The following is a 20219-nucleotide window of genomic DNA, read 5'->3' on the forward strand; positions in this document are numbered from 1 at the left end:
CCCTGTTCTCTCTCTGCTTCAGTTGATGCTGTTTCAGTTCCCAGTGGGACTGACATCTAGGAATTAGGTATTTACTTTAAAAAATATTTATCTCTGCAACTTGGATCAAACAAAGTTCAAGAAACTGCTTAGAAAGAGGTTGGTAAAAAAGATGACAGAAAATCTCTTGGTTATGAGGCTTGTCAGCACGTTTATTTTGTCCTTTTCTGTAACTTTTATTTCTAGGCCCCTAAGGTCAGCTTCTGCTTGCTCTTCATGCTGACTGAGTGTGCACGTACATTATTGATAGCAGGAGCGGGAAAGGAGTAATGCTTTCTACTTGGAAATATTCCCTGATAGAAGCCTTGGAATTGGAATACTTTTTTGTCTCTGGGGATCTAGGTCAGTGCTTCTGAAACTTTAGCATGCACGAGTCACCTGCGTTTTTAAAGTGCAGATTCTGGCCGGGTGCAGTAGCTCATGCCTGTAAACCCAGCACTTTGGGAGGCTGAGGTGGGTGGATCACCTGAGGTCAGGAGTTCAAGACCAGCCTGGTTAACATGGTGAAACCCCGTCTCTATTAAAAATACAAAAATTGTCCGGGCATGGTGGTGGGAGCCTGTAATTCCAGCTACTTGGAAGGCTGAGGCAGGAGAATCGCTTGAACCTGGGAAGCAGAGGTTGCAGTGAGCTGAGATCATGCCATTGCACTCCAGCCTGGGAGACAAAGTGAGACTCCGTCTCAAAAATAAATAAATAATAAATAATAAAATAAATAAAATGTAGTTTCTGACCCAGTGGATGTGAGGTGTGGGAATCTGCATTTCCAGTGAGCACCTCTGTCCACACTTTGTGAGGCTTTGGGCCATCATTGCATGTGATCCTTGACTGAGGCATAATCAGAATGATTCCAGAGGACATCTGCCAAATACAGAGGTATTATTAGAAGCATAATATCTAAATAGTAGAGGTGATAGTCCTGCTTCTCTGTGTGCTGCCTTGGGCTCCTGGGAGAGGCAGGGAGAGAGTGGGGCCATCACTGGCACGTGCAGAGAGAGGAAGTGTCAAGAGCCCATGCTGAAGCATCTTCTGAGCTGCAGAGCTGAGCACCCCAGGTGTCATCTTGACTGCACATGTAGCCCCAGGAAGCTGATCTTCCCAGGTGAGGAGGATGACCTGAGAAGCTTGCTCAAGGTCACTCCACTGGTGTCAGGATTTAGCCCAGGTATCTTCAGTGGCAAAGCCGACGTTCTGATTCATCACTGAATAAAACTATGGGACTGAGGAAGTTTAATTCTGCTGAGATAGCCTGACTCAGCATACCCTACTTCCCTCCTTCCTAGGGGTTCCACATGCCGAAATTGGGAAAAAGCTTTAGACTGGTTCTGTGTGAAAGGAGGATGTTTGGGATCACCATGTGGGTGCTATGGGGGAGGGATAGGTTGCAGCTTTTCTTCTCAAGGGCTAGAGTGCTGCTCTGGTCTCCTGAAGGTATTCCTGCAGAGGCTGGGCCACCTTGTGGGAGGAGGTGTGGCAGGAGGGTCAGAATCTGCATTTCTGCCCAATTCCAAGGTCAAATTGCTGCTGTGAGAATTCAGGGATCCTGTGAATCCCCATGGTCGCTGACCCCCTGAACCCTTGAGGGACACTGTTGATCAAGAAGCCAAGGAGGGCAACACCACTGTTTTGCTGCTTAAGTTTGGAAACCATAGAAATCTTGGAAGCTGGCAAAGGATTCTTCTAAAATTCAGGAAACAAAGTGAAAGGGATCACTTGTAAAACATAGCTTCATATAAGCAAACTTCATGAGATAAAGAAATAAAAATCAATGTCTCATTTAAATAGAAAAAGAAAAGCTAGCAACTGTAGCTTGCAGCAGGGGTGGGAGTTAATACAATGAGGGGTTAATCCCTTCAAAGATTCAGAAATACTTTTAGGGAATTAATGTCCAAGATCTAATGGCATATTGGTGACTGTGATTCATGTGGGTTCTGTAGAAGCTTTTAGACCCTGGCTCTGTTTCAAGGGTGGAAGAATCCTTTGTTCCCTGTAGGAGCATTTGCACTGTTCACACACATGTCCAGTTATCCAGAAAGCTCTGCACATGGCTGGGTGAGGCCCCCACTGGCAGGCCCATGTGTGTGCAGAGGCCAAGGGACCCAGCATGGATGAAGAAGCTGGCCTGAGCTTCAGTGCCTGGTAGATGTGATTTCAAAGACTGGTTCCCTTGCTTGCTAGCGGCAGAACTTTTGGACAAACGCTTAGCCTTTCTGGGCCTCTGTTTCCCCATCTGTAAAACAGAAACAACAGTCCACGTCTTGCTGAGCTGGCATTAGGAGAGCAGCCATGCAGAGGAAGTGCCTGGCATGCTGTAAGTTTTCAGCAGAAGGGGCTGCTGTTATGGCAGGGTCCAAAATTGCTAGCCTGTCTTCAGAACATTCAGCCTCTTAAGCTGAGTATTCACTGTAAGAATTAAGAAATATTTTGGGGCAAGGCTGACGTTTTCTGCTTCAGTTGTGACTAAGTACATCACATACCTTAGTCAAAGGAGAAACACTCTATATCTTAGATACATGGCATCTAACTGGATGCCTCAGATGATGAAATATTGAGTACTTCCTGTAAACTTGGACTTTCTAGGTTTCTCTTCTAAAGACACCATCACCATGACTTCTGCAATGTCAGTGTCTGAAGATAGGTGACGACTTTTCAGAATTTGGCACTGCTGTGAGAGCTGCTGTTTTCCCAACGTGTTCAGACTAAGACTGGGGCCTTTTTTTTTTCTTTAGTTGCTATTTCTTAATATTTTTTCAGATTTTAGAACAGTGTTAGATTTACAGAATTATGATGAGGATGGTACAGAGAATCTTCGTAAACCGCACATCCAGTTTAACATCTTACATCAGTAAGGGACATTTGTCATCGTTAATGGACCAATATCAAGCCATTATTATTAACTAAAGTCCATACTTCAGATTTCTTCAGTTTTCCCCTAATGTCCTTTTCTGTTCCAGGATCCCAGCCAAGATCCCACATTATATTTAATCATTGTGGTTCCTCAGGCTCCTCTTGGCTGTGACAGCTTCTCAGACTTTCCTTGTTTTTGATGACTTTGACAATTTTGAGGAGGACTGGGCAGGTATTTTGTAGAATGTGCCTCAGTTGGGATCTGCTGGGATCTGGTGTTTTCTGGTGATTAGATATGGGTTTTGGGGATGAAGACACTGAGATAAACTGCCAGTTCTATCACATGTCAAGGAAGCTCACTGTCAGCATGATTCATCACTGTCCATGGTGACCTTGATCACCTGGCTGAGGTGTGTTTGTCAGATTTCTTCACTGTAAAGTGACTCTTCTTTATTATTATTATTATTATTGTTATACTTTAAGTTTTAGGGTACATGTGCACAACGTGCAGGTTTGTTACAGATGTATACATGTGCCATGTTGGTGTGCTGCACCCATTAACTCGTCATTTAGCATTAGGTATATATCTCCTAATGCTATCCCTCCTCCCTCCCCCCACCCCACAACAGTCCCTGGTGTGTGATGTTCCATTCCTGTGTCCATGTGTTCTCATTGTTCAATTCCCACCTATGAGTGAGAACATGCGGTGTTTGGTTTTTTGTCCTTGCGATAGTTTGCTGAGAATGATGGTTTCCAGCTTCATCCATGTCCCTACAAAGGACAGGAACTCATCATTTTTTATGGCTGCATAGTATTCCATGGTGTATATGTGCCACATTTTCTTAATCCAGTCTATCATTGTTGGACACATGCTGCTATAAAGACACATGCACACGTGTGTTTATTGCGGCACTATTCACAATAGCAAAGACTTAGAACCAACCCAAATAACTCTTCTTTTTTTCTCTGTCTTTCCATACTGTACTGTTTGGAAGGAAGTCATCTTGTGTAGTGCACACTTAAAGGGTGGAGAGTTGTGCTTTGCCTCACTGAAGATGGAGTGTCTGTATAAATGATTTAGACTAGTATTATCTTGGGAGATTTATCTGCTCTCGCACTTATTTATTTTTCCAATCATTTATTTATTTAAGTATGAACTCATGGATTTAAAAACAATTCTTGGGTTTATAGTTTCATGTTGCATTTTTTTTCTCTCAAATTGCTCCAGCTTTGCCCATTGGGAGCACTTTCAGTTGGTTCCTGTGTCCCTTTGACATACCCACATCATTGTGGTTTTTGTTTTTAAGTACCTCTTTCCTTTCTGGTACTACTGAAAGTGATGATACTCCAGGCTCATTTTGTGTATAGTATTTCCTGCCCTTGTGCTAGGATCAGCCATTTATCCAAGGAGTCCTGGTTCCTTTTATTGGAGAATAATATAAGAAACCAATATCTAGGTGCTGAATGTATTTGTTGCTCTGGGAGTTTTGTTGCTTTTAGGCCATCTTAGCTGACAGAGCAAAGGAGATATATGTTTGTATACTAACTAACCTGTATATATGCACATGTCTATAGATATTTCTATATGTAACCATCTGTATCTTTCTTGAGCTAACCTGTGTGTATATACATCTATAGATATTTCTATATGTAATCATCTATACGTTTTTTAGCATTAGTTCATACTGACATTTGTAACTTGAATCCATTGCCACACGGATTATTTTAGCCTTCTCCCCTTGCTGGCTTCTCACTCCAACAGTGAGAAACTGGTTTGCACCATCCACTGTTGATTTACTTAATTGTTCACCTTCAGTACACATGTATAGCAGTATGAGGATTGTTATCTTGTACTCCTTGGTAAACAACTTTATCAATTAGAGTACAGTGCTTATGTACTTCAGTGCTTACAGTTCGTTTTTCCTTCAACCTTAGAGATTCTACTCATTTCTAAAATGACTTAGGTCAGCACCTTATTCTCCAACCCCTTTGTTAAGGTTGTTTAATATATTTTTAATACAGTTAGATTGTTTTGTCACTTTCCACATCTTGTCTTGAGATTGGACCTCCTAAATGATTTTTTAAAATAAAGTACATACATTAAGGTTTAATTTTTGTGTTGTAAAGTTCTATGGTTTTTGAGAACTGCTTAATGTCTTGTAGTTATCATTAGAGTATCATACAGGGTAGTTTCACTGACCTAAAAATCCCCTGTGCTTCATCTCTTTACCTCTGCCCCTGAATCCCTGATAATCACTGATCTGTTAACCATCTCTATAATTTTGCCTTTTCCAGAATGTCATATAGTTGGAGTGATACAGTATGTAGCTTTAGTGGTATGCATTTAAAGTTAGTCTGTCTTCATATCTTGATAGTTCATTTCTTTTTATCACTGAATAATATGCTGTTGTATAAATATACCTTGATTTGTTTATCCATTCACTTATTGAAAGATGTCTTGGTTGCTTCCAGTTATTGGCAGTTATGAATAAAGCTGCTATAAACATTTGTGTGCAGGTTTTTGTGTGGATATAAGTTTTCAATTCATTTGGGCAAATACCAGGGAGCACAATTGCTGGATCATATTGTAAAAGTATGTTTAATTTATAAGAAACTAGCAAACTCTTTTCCAAAGTAGCTGTACTATTTTGCATTTCCACCAGCAGTGAATGAGATTTCTTGCTGTTCTACATCCTTGCAAACATTTAGTATTTTCAGATTTTTTGATATTAATAATTCTAACGGGTGTGAGGTAGTATCTTGTTTTAATATGCAGTTTCCTAATTTTGATGTGTTTAATGTGGTGAGCCAGTTTTGAAAACTGACTCTTCTGTACCTCTTTCAAGTAAATTTTTACTTTTCCAAATGACTTGTCTCTGAATCTTTACTGACACTGTACACGTTGGTTTGTGGTCAGCATCTCATTAGCCTGAGCTGTTATATACTAATGATGATGATGATGATTATACATTTCTTGTGAGGGTTGCTCTTTCTTTCATTTTTTTTTTTCTATTGAGACAGGGCCTCACTCTGTCACCCAGGCTGGAGTGCAGTGGTGCAATCATGGCTCACTGCAGCCTTTGACTTCCTGGACTGAAGCGATCCTCCTGCCACAGCCTCCTGAGTAGCTGGGACCACATGTACACACCACCATGCCCAGCTAATTAAAGAAAATTATTTGTAGAGGTGTGGTCTCACTGTGTTGCCCACACATTTGTCACTGTGTTGTTGTGGTCTCGAACTTCTGGGCTCAAGTGATCCTCCTGCCTTGGCCTCCCAAAGTGTTGGGATTACAGGTGTGAGCCACCTTACCTGGCCGAGGGTTGCTCTTTCTATGAGTCATTTACACTGAACTATTAATGCCTTTGCAGGAAGCTACAGAGGCCAGCTTCTAGGACCACATGTGAATTTTGGGATAAAATGTATTATCTAGACTTTAGGAAATTACTTCCAGTAGTAATGAATTCCAGATTTCAACATGCCACTACTGCTAAAAAGTTGTGCTTGGTGTCCCTTTATCTTCCAGATAAAGCCCAGCCAGCAAGCCCCTTGGCCTCACATTCCAGATCTTCTGGCATTGGCTTGCAGGCTCGCTCTCTAGCTTGACCTACCATTTCTCCCTTTTAGTTGGTTTATGTTCCAGACAAACTGGGATAAGCCGCTGGCCTTGCTCTTGCTTTCCACCTGCTAGGACTGCCCTTCTGCAGACTGCATAAGCAGTCCTGCCCACACAGCCCCATACAGACACACCTTGTCTGTCCATGTGGAGTTCTTATCTACCCAGGGCCTGCTTTTGAATATTGTCCCTCACTAATGACCACCTCATGAAGGCAGAGTGAGATTTCTTCCTTACTTTGCACATGGTTATGCATGTACCTGCCCCTTTTCCTGAGACAGTGTGGGTTCCCTGAAGATGTGCCTGCACCTGCTGATGCCATGCTCCACTACTTGCATGGTGCACCAGGGAGCACAGGACAGGCTGCACGCACTCCTTAGAGCACCTGCCATTCCAGCAGCCTCTCGATGGTGCTGGTGCTGATGAGAATGATGCTGCAGATGTGCAGCCATGTGAGTCTGCTTCATTGTCTCCTCCCAGAACTTTCCCAAAGGAGGAGCCAGTGCTGTTGTCTTGGCCCTGCTTCTGATTTCTGTTTACTTCATTTGCATGCAATATTTTTATTGTTGTCTTATGAAAGGGGCCTGTTGCCAGGACAGCTAGGGGTGGGGTATGTGCAGAGCCACTTGGTCACACTCCAGTTGTGTTCTTCCTTTATTTCAGTTTTGGGGATGGGAGAATATAAACGTTGTACACTTCTGTCCTCTTGTTTTGTCTTTCCTCTAAGGGCTAGTAGTTCCCACACACTCTTCTGAATGTACTGCCTATGCTCTGTGTTTTCGTTCTCTTCAGCGTGGTTGGTTGCGCCTCCATTTCCCTCACTCCTTTGGGGTCTCATCTCTTCTCTCGACTTTAAATACTGGCTGTGCTCTGATGACTCCTGCTCTGGGACTCTCCCATCAACTCCAGACTAATTTTTCTCAGTGCCTATTTGACATTTCCATTTGCAAGTCTAATAAGCATTTGAGACTGAATGTGTCCAAAACTGAACTCTTGACCATTCCAGGACAGCTCCTTTTTCTGGTTGCTTAGGCCAAAAGCCTTGGTGCTACACTGGGTTCTACTTCTCTTAACCCTTAGTCCCGTCCTCTAGGAAACCTGTTTCGGGGAACACACACACACACACATGCATATGCAGATTCACAATGATGAAGCTCACATTAACAAGGTATTCATAGACTTAAAGGAAAAACTACAGATAAGATTATACATTTGAAAATCATATAACTCGAAAGGGATTAATATCAAAGATCTAGAAAGAATAAGCATACAATAGATAAAAGGCTGTAAAATGACAAGTCAAAATGAAGAAGCCAGAAAGGTTATAAGTACATGAAAACTTCATTTTTGAGATGAATCCATGAAATGTGAGTTAAAACAGTGAGATACCATTTCACATTCATCAGCTTGGCAGGCATGAAGTCAGTTAATATGTACTGGTGAGATGTGGGGACCTTGCTCTTGGGAGTGCACATTTTTATAACCACTTTGGAGACTATTTTGGAGGCACATTTTCAGGTAAAGTTGAAAATGTGCACATAATATGACCCACCGATGCCATTTTCAGGCATTTGCTCTAGAAGAACTAGTGGCTGCCCAAGGATATGGGCCTATGGTATTTGTAAGAGCAAAACACAGTTTAACTGTCCTCAGGAAGGGGAACTGGACGTTTGTTTTATTCACATAGTCAAAAACTATTCAACATTAAAATGAATGAATTAGATCTATGGGTATCAAAATGGATAAATCTCAGTAACAGTGTTAACAAAGCAGGTTGCAAAAGGATAAATGCAGTTTGGTATTGTTTTTGGATATGCACGTGGCTGGTGAAGATATGTACACGTGAATGTGAGTACTGATTTGCCATCTCTAGATTATATGGTTGCCTTCCTACAGGGAGGGGTATCAGTGGAGTATAGGGCTTTGGTGGTATCTGCAAGCATTTTTAAAAGAGATCCAAAGCAAATCAAAATGTTGACAACTTTTTAATCTTCCTGGTAAGTATATAGATGTCTATTATGTTTATTTTTTGAATTGAGGTATAATTTGCATACCATAAAATCTACCCATTAAAGCGTACAAGTGAGTAGTTTTTGGTATTAATATATTTACAGAGTTGTGTAAGTATTATCACTAATTTCAGAACATTCTTTATACCCTGAAAATAATCCCATATACATTATCAGTCACTCTCCATTCTTTCCTTCCCCAAGAAATGGGAGTGAAAATGCCAGATTGTTTTCCAAATTGGCTGCATCATTTTGCATTCCTGCCAGTAATTTATGAGTGTTACAATTTTGCATGTCTTCACCAGCACTTGTTATTGTCTTTTTGATTATTACCGTTCTAGTGAATGTGAAGTAGTATATCAGTGTTATTTTGATTGGCATTTATTTCCCTGATGACTGATGATGTTGAAAAGCTTTTCATGTGCTTACTGGCCATTTGCATATATTTTCTGGGGAAATGTATATTCAAATCATTTTCCCATTTTTTAAGTGAGTCATGTTTTTATTTTTCTAGGAATTCTTTTTATATTCTGGATACTACTTCCTTATTAGATTTGCCAAATTTTCCCCTTGTTCTATGGGTTGACTTTTTACTTTTTTGATCATGTCCTTGCAAGCACAAAAGTTTTTAATTTCAAGCCCAATTTATTTATTTTTTCTTTCATTGCTTATACTTTTGGTGTCATATCTAGGAAACCACTGCCTAATCCAAGGTCACATTTTCGTATTTTTCACGTTTTATTCTAAGAGCTTCAATAGGTTTAGTCCTTAGGTCTTTGATTCATTTTGAATTAATTTTTGTATATAGTATGAAATAGGGTTCCAGATTCATTCTTTAGCATGTGGATATTCAATTGTCCCAGCACACTGGGACAGTTATTCAAATGAATAGTGTTTCTCCATTGAATTGTCTTGGCAGTCTTAGTCAAAACCAGTTGACTATAAATGTAAGGGTTAATTTGTTGATTTCCATATCTCTATATGGGGAGGGAGAGAGAATATATCTATATCTACATCATTATACCCTGAATTAGTCTGCTAGGGCTGCCATAACAACATACTACACTAAATGGTTTAAACAGCAGAAATGTATTTTCTCATAGTTCTAGAAGCCAGAAGTCTAAAATCAAAGTGTTGGCAGCTTTGGTTTCTTCTGGGGACTCTCTCCTTGGTTTGGAGATGACATCTTGCTGTGTCTTCACTGTTCTTTTGCTATAAGGATACCAGTCCTCTTCTTGTAAGGACACTAGTTCTTTTGGATTAGGGCCCCACCCTTATGATCTCATTTAATCCTAATTATTAATACCTCTTTAAAGTCTCTATGTTTAAATATAGTGATTTGGGGGATTAGGTCTTCAACACATGGGTTTTGTGGGGATACAGTTCAGTCCAGAACATGCCCATATAACAATGTATTGAGTGCTGTAGCTTTGTAGTAAGTTTTCAGATTGGGAAATTTGAGTCCTCTGACTTTGTTTTTCCTTTTTAAGATTGTTTTGGCTATTCTGAGTCCCTTGAGTTTTCATATGAATTTTAGAATCAGCTTGTCAATTTCTGTCAGAAAGTCGGCTGGGATTTTTATAGAGATTGCATTGAATTTGTAGATTAGTTTAGGACATATTGCCATCTTAATAATCTTACATTGAATGTAGGATGTTTTTCTATTTATTTAGGTTTTGTTTAATTCCTTTCCCTTTCTTGTAGTTTTTGGTGTATAAGTCTTGCATTTTTAAAAATTAAATCTATTCCTAATTTTTTATTATTTTTGCTGCTATTATGAATGGATTTTTTTTAAATTTTATTTTTGGATTGTTCATTGCTAGTGTACAGAAATACAATTACTTTTTGTATATTGATCCCTGCCACCTTGTTGAACTTTATTATACTAGTTTTTTAGTGGATTTCTTAGTATTTTCTATATACAATATCATGTCATCTCCAAATAGAGATATTTGTATTTTTCCTTTTCAGTCTGGATGCCCTGTATTTCTTTTTCTTGCCTAATTGTCCTGGCTAAAACCTCCAATACGGCATTGATTGTACTGGCAAGGGCAGGCATCCTTGTCCTGTTTCTCATCTTAGGGGAAAAGCTTTCAATCTTTTACTATTGTTCATGATGTTAGCTGTGAGTTTTTCATAGATATCCATTATTAAGTTAATAAAGCTTCCTTTTATTCCTAGTTTTTTTGAGTGTTTTTATCATTAGATATATTGAAATTTGTCAAATGCTTTTTCTGTGTCTACTGAGATGATCATGTAGTTTTTGTCCTTTATTCCATTAGTATGATGTATTGCATTGATTGATTTTTGGATATTAAGCCAACTTTGCATTTTGGGGATAAACCCCACTTGATTATAGTGTGTAATCTTTTTTATATATTGTTAGATTTGGTTTGCTAATATTTTTGTTGTGATGTTTTACATGTGTATTCATAAGAGACATTGGTTTTCTCTTGATGTCTTTGTTTGGGTTGGTATTGGGCTAATACTGGCCTCAAAAAATGAGTTGGGAAGTATCCTTTTCTTGTCTGTAATTTTGAAAGAGTTTGTGAGGGGTTGTTGTTAATTCTTACTTAAATGTTTGGCAGAATACAGTAGTAATGCCATCTGATCCTGGACTTTTCCTTGTGGGAAGTTTTTTGGTTACTAAACCTCTTCACTTGTTTTAGGTTTGTTCATATTTCTCTTTTATCTAGAGTCAGTTTCTGTAGTTTCTGTGTGTTTCTAGGAATTTGTTCATCTAGGTTTTTTGTTGATATAAAATTGTTTATAGTATTTTCTTATAATCCTTTTTATTTCTGCAAGGTTGGTAGTGATGTCTCCTCTTTCATTCCTAATTTTAATAATTTGAGTCTTCTTTCCTTTTTTTTTTTTTTTTGCTAGTCTAGGTGAAGATTTGTTCATTTTTTTGATCTTTTCAAGAAACTAACTAACTTTTGATTTTGTTTTCTATTCTGTGTTTAATTTCTTGTTGCCATAGTATTTGTTGTTTCCTTCCTTCTGCTTACTTGGGGTTTAGTTTTCTCTTATTTTACTAGTTTCTTAAGATGGAAGTTTAGGTTATCGAATTGAGATCTTGCCTCTTTTTTAAAGGTAGGTGTTTACAGCTTCGAAAGACTCCTGTCCTGTTCTGCCGCTTCCATGCCAGCCAGGCTGCTGGTTCTCATTGATTGCTGGGCTCTTGGTTTTCAAGGCTCGGATGCAGCTCGGGGGAAGGGGATGGAAGTAGGGTAAGTTAAAATGCCACAAAGCTCACTGTTCTTACCAAGGTCCAGTTGTTTTTCTTGAATCAGTGATCCTTGGATTGCTGCAAGCCTTTGATGAATTTCCAGCGCTCTTAAAAAGTTAATTGTGACAATTTTGCCAGTGTTCTCATTGCTTTTATGGAGAGATAAGCTGTTAGTGGTTATTACTCTGCCATTCTCATGGATACCATCTGTGTCCTATGTTTTATAATGAACACTTTTCAAAAAATGAATGTGATTGCCACAGGATATTTTATGAAAATTGATGAATGGCTTCTAAATGTCACAAAGGAATAAAAGCATAAGACTGGCCAATAGTTTGGAAAAGAACAGCAGTGCAGAGCTGCCTATTCATCTGATATCAAGATGCTCTGTAAAATAAAGGAGTGGAAACTGTGTGGGACTTGTGCTAAGCAGGGCCAAGCAGCAAATCTAGAGTCCAGCTAATGGGACGGGAGGTCAGTGTGTGGGAAAGTTCCGTCTTGGGTTAACCCTGGCCTGGCTGAATTCAGGGAACAAGCCATGTTGTGTGATTAGCTCAGCTGTGTCTGGCTGACCGTTCGTAATCCTCACCCTGCAACAAGGTTGGCTTTACCTCAGAATTAGGGCTGAGGCAGTTGGGAAGGGGCTTCTCAGTGGATGCGAGTGACTTGGGGCCGCTCTTGGGGATGAAGGACAGAACAGCAAATGTTCTCAGGGAGGCTAGAGGAGCCATCACTGAGAGAGTTAAAAGAAGACAACTGAGGAACCGAGAAGTGAGAACAAGCCATACCTGGTGGCAGGAAATGTGTGCAGAGGGTTTTTAGTGTGTCTTCTCCAAGACATACTGACATGGTTGGGCTTTGTGTCCTCACTCAGATCTCATCTTGAATTGTAATCCCCATTACCCAAAATCCACACATGTCAAGGACGGGACCAGGTGGAGGTAACTGGATCATGGGGGTGATTTTTCCCATGCTGTTCTTGTGATAGTGAGTGAGTCTCATGAGACCTGATGGTTTTATAAGCATCTGGCACTTCTCCATCCTGCCACCCTGTTAAGAAGGTGCCTGCTTCTCCTTTGCCTTCTGCCGTGATTGTAAGTTTCCTGAGGCCTCCCCAGCAATGTGGAACTGTGAGTCAATTAAACCTCTTTTCTTTATAAATTACCCAGTCTCAGGTATTTCTTCATAGTGTGAGAATGGACTAATACACATACTAAGTCATGAACACCAAATCTGGAAACTAAAAGATTGCCAGATTTTTGAACCTCTATAGGCAAAATCATTACCCACCAAATTCCAGGGTCAGTAAGAGGAAGTGGAAACCTGTTCTGGACTGAGGGACAAGTAGAGAAGGCACCTCCAGATGACTCGCCAGAGATAAGCCAGCAGGACAATTGCAAAGGTCTTTAACATCCACCAGTCCTTTGTGCCTAAAGAGGAATACTCACTGCTGCTTGTAGTTTATTTAGGGCTCAGTATGTTAAAAATATTATACTCGAGTTCTGGGATACAGGTGCAGAACATGCAGGTTTGTTACATAGGTATACATGTGCCATGGTGGTTTGCTGCACCCATCAACCTGTCATCTACATCAGGTATTTCTCCTAATGCTATCCCTCCCCTTACCCCCGACCCCCTGACAGGCCCCAGTGTGTGGTGTTCCCCTCCCTGTGCCTATATGTTCTCATTGTTCAACTCCCACTTATGAGTGAGAACATGTGGTGTTTGGTTTTCTGTTCCTGTGTTAGTTTGCTGAGAATGATGGTTTCCAGCTTCATCCATGTCCCTGCAAAGGACATGAACTCATTCTTTTTTATGGCTGCATAGTATTCCATGGTATATATGTGCCACATTTTCTTTATCCAGTCTATCAAACCTGCATGTTCTGCACATATATCTCAGAACTTGAGTATAATAAAAAAGTAATAAAAAAAAATACGAATCAATTTTTGAAAACAATTTAAGCAGTGTGAGTAAATTATTCTTTTAAATGCCTTAGCAGTAAAAGTATTCAGAAATACAATGATTGTAAAATTTATTACTACATTTGGAGTTTTGAAAACACCTGCACTGTAGTTTAATTCTCCATCACCTCTGTACCTTTACCCTTGTAGGGTTGCAATGGTTTTGACGGATGCTTCTCTTACCTCTCTGGTGGATAACGTCCAGCAGCTCAGCACTTGCACACTAACCAGGAGGGTGCAGGCTTCATGTTTTAGACCAGTTAGTCTAGGACAGGTGACTTGGTTGCATGTTCTAAGATGATTTGGACCTTGACTTCAACCTGAGCTCCTGCTTCAAACTTAAATAAGAATATTACTTATTCTCTCCAATGCCAGGATGGCCATAGCTTGGCTGGGTGTGGGGGCCCTTTCAGCTGCCACTTTGTGCTGCCCTGTGCTGCCCCAGATGTTTGAAGGTACCTTGCTTTCTGGTCAGAACACTGTGTGTTAGGCCCTCTGATTTTTTCTTGCCTCAAGTTGCAGAAGCAGCTACTTGGCCAAAAATTTTTGCGTGTGTAGAAAGTTGTATTTGAGGCCAGGTGCAGTGGCTCATGCCTGTAATCCCAGCACTTTGGGAGGCCAAGGTAGTAGGATCACTTGAGGCCAGGAGTTTGAGACCAGCCTGGCCAATGTGGTGAAACCCCATCTCTACTAAAAATACAAAAATTAGCCAGGCATAGTGGCGGGCGCCTGTAGTCCCAGCTACTCGGGAGGCTGAGGCATAAGAATCGCTTGAACCCAGGAGGTGGAGGTTACAGTGAGCCAAGATCGCGACACTGCACTCCAGCCTAGGCGACGGAGTGAGACTCCATCTCAAAAAAAAACAAAAAAACAACTCTTGGCTGCAGGGCTGACCGTATTTGAGGAGACCACTTTTGGTGAGAGAATTGGAAATAAACCTTTTGTGGCCTCGAGTTCACGATGATTTCCACAGCTCCTGACCCCAATTTAATTATTATTAAATGACTTATTATTAGGTTCATTTAAAAGTTATTCTAATATTAAAGACACCAGAATTTCTTATCTAAATGTATTTGCTTAAATTTGTTGAGCTTTGGCCAGAAGCTACTGGTACCACTTTCTTTTCATGCTGCATGTGCTCCATTTGGTCCACTTCGTCACTTTCCTGTCGAATTTCACAGAGGTCCATAGACAGGGAGGGGACTGAGTCTTACTGTTGATGAAGCAAATGTATGTGCATTGTTCTTTGACGATCTCATCTGCATGTGTTTTGAGAAGGTTGATAAGATAGAAGTTTGGCAAGAAATCACAGAAACTGAAGTCACTTTGTGTGTCTCAGAGGACTACTGTAGGGAAGCAAGCTTCTGGGGGCTCTTTGTTCAAGTGTATGAGAAGCTCTAAAAATATTTATGCACTTTGGCTGAAAATTCTGTTCTTATGGCTTTATCTTCAGGAGATAATCGGATAAGCACTAAATTTATGTACAGAGTATGTTCACTACAGCAGCAATTTAAATAATTAACAATTGGAAGCAACCCAAATACCCAGTAATAAAGGATTTAGTAAATCAGTTATTGTGCTTCACAACACAATGAGATATTAGAAAGCAATTAGCGTTTATAGGAATGATCCATAACATGAAAAAAATGTACCCAGTATACTGGCACCTAAGTCAGTACTGTCTGTAAAATGGCCTATGTGGCATAAAATGTAGTGGATGTGTGTACGCGTGTGCGTGTGTGTGCATGTGTGTGCGTGTGTGTGCATGTGTGTGCATGTGTGTGCGTGTGTGCGTGTGTGGATGTGTGCGTGTGTGCGTGTGTGCGTGCGTGTGCGTGCGTGTGTGCGTGCGTGCGTGTGTGTGCGCGTGTGTGGATGTGTGCGCGTGTGTGGATGTGTGCGCGTGTGTGGATGTGTGCGCATGTGTAGATGTGTGTGCGTGTGTGTGCGTGTGTGTGCATGTGTGTGTGCGTGCGTGTGTGTGCGTATGTGTGCATGTGCGTGTGTAGAGGCGCAACCAAAGGCTTCAAGTGTCTGTCTCTCATAGTTGAGGTCACTCTGCTATTTGTTTTCACACATTTCTGAATTTTTTAAGTTTTCTTAAATGAATGTGTATCACTTTTATACTCATAGAATAAATAATATATATTTTTATTGTTGGAGAATAATTATGTGAATATTAACCTGATCTTTGAAATGCAGAAGTATTTTTCTACATAAAAGCAATCCATATAATCTTAAATAATAGAGATTTTCATAGACAAATTTCTTTGACTATTAACAAATATTGTTCAACGGCTAAAAACAAGCTGTTATAAATATTTTCTACAAATACTACAGATACAGATTTACTACATTTTCTTAGCAAGAATGTGATCTCATTTTTGTTTTAAAAATGTGTATAGGTAAATGTAGCCAGGCGCATGGCTCACGTCTGTAATCCCAGCACTTTGGGAGGCCAAGGGGGGTGGATCATGAGGTCAGGAGATGGAGACCATCCTGGCTAACACGGTGAAACATCGTCTCTACTGAAAATATTTTAAAAAAAAAAAGAATTAGCCGGGCGAGATGGCGTTCACCTGTAGTCCCAGCTGCTCGGGAGGCTGAGGCAGGAGAATCACTTGAACCCGGGAGGTGGAGGTTGCAGTGAGCCGATAGCACACCACTGCACTCCAGCCTGGACGACCCAGCAAGACTCCATCTCAAAAAAAAAATGTATATAGGTAAATGTAATAATGAGAAAGTACTAGAAGAAGAAAATACACTCTACTGTTATCATTGTTTCTATCTGGGAAGTGCAGGTGCTTTTACAGATATTTTTTGCACTTTTCTGTTCTTTCCAGCTTTCTGCACAGAGAGCTGGCATGTGTTTGGCAACCAGGGGACACACAGGCGTCCTAGAGAGTGGCTCTGAGCACATGGCCTGCCGTCTGTGGCCTGGCGGGCTGCTCTCGAGGGAGGCTCTGGGGCAGGGCTCTGCAGAACTAATTCTCCATCAGGGATTGGTGATCATATGGGCAGTTGTCTAGAGAGTCTAGCAGATATATTTTAGGCAACTTCACTACCCTGGTGAGAGGCCCGACAAACTTCCTATGTCTAGTTCTGATAATGAGAGTGACCCATTCAGAAAAGAGTTAAGTAAAAATAGTGAATTTTAAAATTTTAATAAGTTCATGTACTAAGTGACATTGAAACAAAAATCATTTCGTAAATCATTACAAGTTGATAGTGAGTAAAGCCCATCAATGTAATTTTATAAGATTGAAACATGGGTATATGTATCTATATTCACACATACCTGAAGTATGATCTATCTTAAATAGGAAAGTGAAATAAAAAATACACACTGTGGGCAGATGCTGAATGTTTAAATGGAGGAAACTTGCTGTCAAGTGTCTGGAAGGAGGGAAGGGGCTGCTGTCCCAGCAAGGGAGCACAGCCCGCACAACACGTAGGTTGGATGCCAGGCCCGGGGTCGAGCTCAGGGTCTGTGGGATCTGCATTCCCTGGCCTTGTCAGTCATGTCATGGCCATGCCACTTTTGAGGTGGGGGAGTAAAGAAGTTCACGTGCTGACTGCTTCCTTCTTTTTCCGCTGAGACCATCACCGAGAGAGGTAATTATTTATAATAGAAATGGTGATTACTGGTGGATTCTGTGATAGGAATTAAGTTGAATCTTCCTTACCCGTCCTCCTCCAGCATAAGCTGTTTTAAACTCTAGCTCCCCCACATCCTGCTTCTTGTTGGCGCTGTAAAACTCACAATTCACTCACCTGGAGGGGGTAAGTTAATGAGACACTCTCTCCCCCAAATCTGGAGAAATTCAGAGTCAAGGCTGTCCCCCTCCTGAAGTCAGATCCTTCCTGTGGCCTATTTAGGTTTTAGGTAAAAACATAGCATTTGCTCATCTTCCTTTATTGAGATCTGTTGAAGTCTGAGCTCCTATTAACACATTTAGCAAAAATGGAACCTATGAGCAAATTCCTAGGAGCTGCATTTCCAGGGGTGTCCAGCTGTGACCCACCCCGCCCCCTCCCAATGTTACCCCGAGTTATGAGAATGCAGTCTTTGGAAGTGGTGGGCTAAAACACTCCACAGGGAGTGCATGGGGGCTGCCTGCACTCCCTGCTGCTTTCTGCTCTCTGCTTGCTCATCCTCTCCCAATGGGGCAGCCCCAGAAGCCAACACTGCATGTTGGAAGGAGTCCCAGCCCTGCCCCTGCCAGGCGAGGTGGGGACAGCTGGGAATCTCGCTGCCTTCATGGTGGCGGGCCAGGCTGCTCTGTAACACGAACATTAAAACTGATGTGAGGTGTTAGCGGTGTCACCGTAAGTGTGAGAATGAGAAGCGGCGTGAGACGTGTAGATTTGTGGGCAGTGATGGGGAACAGCAAGGGTGGGTGCCTCAGTGGGATCTGAAAGAGAACCCGCCCCCCTCAGCTGGAGTGGCACTCTGCAACCCGCCCCCCCCTCAGCTGGAGTGGCACTCTCTAACCCGCCCCCCTCAGCTGGAGTGGCACTCTCTAACCCGCCCCCCTCAGCTGGAGTGGCACTCTGTAACCAGCCCCCCTCAGCTGGAGTGGCACTCTCTAACCCGCCCCCCTCAGCTGGAGTGGCACTCTGTAACCAGCCCCCCTCAGCTGGAGTGGCACTCTGTAACCCTGCCCCCCCCTCAGCTGGAGTGGCACTCTGTAACCCCGCACCCCTCAGCTGGAGTGGCACTCTGTAACCCCGCCCCCCCCTCAGCTGGAGTGGCACTCTGTAACCCCGCCCCCCCTCAGCTGGAGTGGCACTCTGTAACCCGCCCCCCTCAGCTGGAGTGGCACTCTGTAACCCGCCCCCCTCAGCTGGAGTGGCACTCTCTAACCCGCCCCCCTCAGCTGGAGTGGCACTCTGTAACCCGCCCCCCTCAGCTGGAGTGGCACTCTCTAACCCGCCCCCCTCAGCTGGAGTGGCACTCTGTCGGCTGTTGTTTTCAGGCTGTTGGGCTGGGAGGCTGCTGTGGTCTGAGAAAGTGGGTGGCAGGAGGACAGGACGGCCTCTCTGTGAGGGAGGCACTGAGTCTCAGGAGATGCTGTCATTGGGATACTACAGTATTCCATGAACTTCCTCTATAACTTAAATGATGAAAGTTACAGATAATAGCTCAAATAAACTGTTTCGAGCCATTAAATATGGCAGTTGGTATCATGGTTAAATCTGCAGAAGGTGTAACATTTTGCTTGGGGTTTTTTTGCCTTATTACTGGCTGTGTTCTAAAAATATCTTTCTAATGAAGAAATTCTGTCGTGGCTGTGTGATTTCCCCTGCGATGCTAGGATGTGTTTGCAAACCAGTGGCAATGCCAGAGCCTGGGCCCTGGGCTGCGGTGCGTCGGCCGGGCGTGGTCTTGTGGTAGCTTCCACCTGCTGCCTGCGCTTGGGAAGTGCCCTGAACTCTGAGCAGATGACCTCTGAGCAGATTGTTTCTGATGGTGGCTTTTTTTCTGATTAATTGAATTACAAGTATCCTGTGGTAGGTACAGGGTTTTCCCTTTCCCTTGTCCAATAAATCTTACTTCATTCTGTGATTTTTAGAAAAGGAAGAATGCCCACAGATGTGGAGGCACAGATGCCCTGGGCCTCGCAGCAAGCTTGTCCTTAATGACCCATTCTCCTTCAGGCCCTGCCACTTAGGGAGAAGACTGTGGGGGCAGTGCCTGCCTGTCCTCTTTCCATTAAGCCTCTGCTGGGGGCCTGCCTCCACAGTGCTCTTCCCAGTCTCGGAGTGGCAGGGGACACACAGGCAGGGTTCTTACCACCATGGGGCTTATTTCTGGTGGATGGAGGGAGGGCCCACAACCAAAGAAAGTGACTTACAAACACAGCAGGCACATGCTAGACAGAGAGCAGGGAGGCTGAGCAGGGAGGCTGAGCAGGAGTGGCTGAGCAGGGAGGCTGAGCAGGAGTGGCTGAGCAGGAAGGCTGAGCGGGGAGGCTGAGCAGGAGTGGCTGAGCAGGGAGGCTGAGCAGGGAGGCTGAGCAGGAGTGGCTGAGCAGGGAGGCTGAGCAGGAGTGGCTGAGCAGGGAGGCTGAGCAGGAGTGGCTGAGCAGGGAGGCTGAGCAGGAGTGGCTGAGCAGGGAGGCTGAGCAGGAGTGGCTGAGCAGGGAGGCTGAGCAGGAGTGGCTGAGCAGGGAGGCTGAGCAGGAGAGGCTGAGCAGGAGTGGCTGAGCAGGGAGGCTGAGCAGGGAGGCTGAGCAGGAGTGGCTGAGCAGGGAGGCTGAGCAGGGAGGCTGAGGAGGAGTGGCTGAGCAGGGAGGCTGAGGAGGAGTGGCTGAGCAGGAGTGGCTGAGGAGGAGTGGCTGAGCAGGAGTGGCTGAGCAGGAGTGGCTGAGCAGGGAGGCTGAGCAGGGAGGCAGAGCAGGAGTGGCTGAGCAGGGAGGCAGAGCAGGAGTGGCTGAGCAGGGAGGCAGAGCAGGAGTGGCTGAGCAGGGAGGCAGAGCAGGAGTGGCTGAGCAGGAGTGGCAGAGCAGGAG

At 42.9% G+C, this 20219-nt stretch overlaps 1 protein-coding gene across 48 annotated transcripts in view; it reads left to right on the top strand.

Moving 5' to 3' along the window:
- The window catches only part of PCBP3 (poly(rC) binding protein 3), a 301168-nt gene that overhangs the window by 63051 nt on the left and 217898 nt on the right, over positions 1 to 20219 (top strand). The gene's annotated exons all lie outside the window — the stretch shown is intronic.

The sequence above is a fragment of the Pongo abelii genome, chromosome 22 (assembly GCF_028885655.2).
Source record: "Pongo abelii isolate AG06213 chromosome 22, NHGRI_mPonAbe1-v2.0_pri, whole genome shotgun sequence".
Taxonomy (NCBI): domain Eukaryota; kingdom Metazoa; phylum Chordata; class Mammalia; order Primates; family Hominidae; genus Pongo; species Pongo abelii.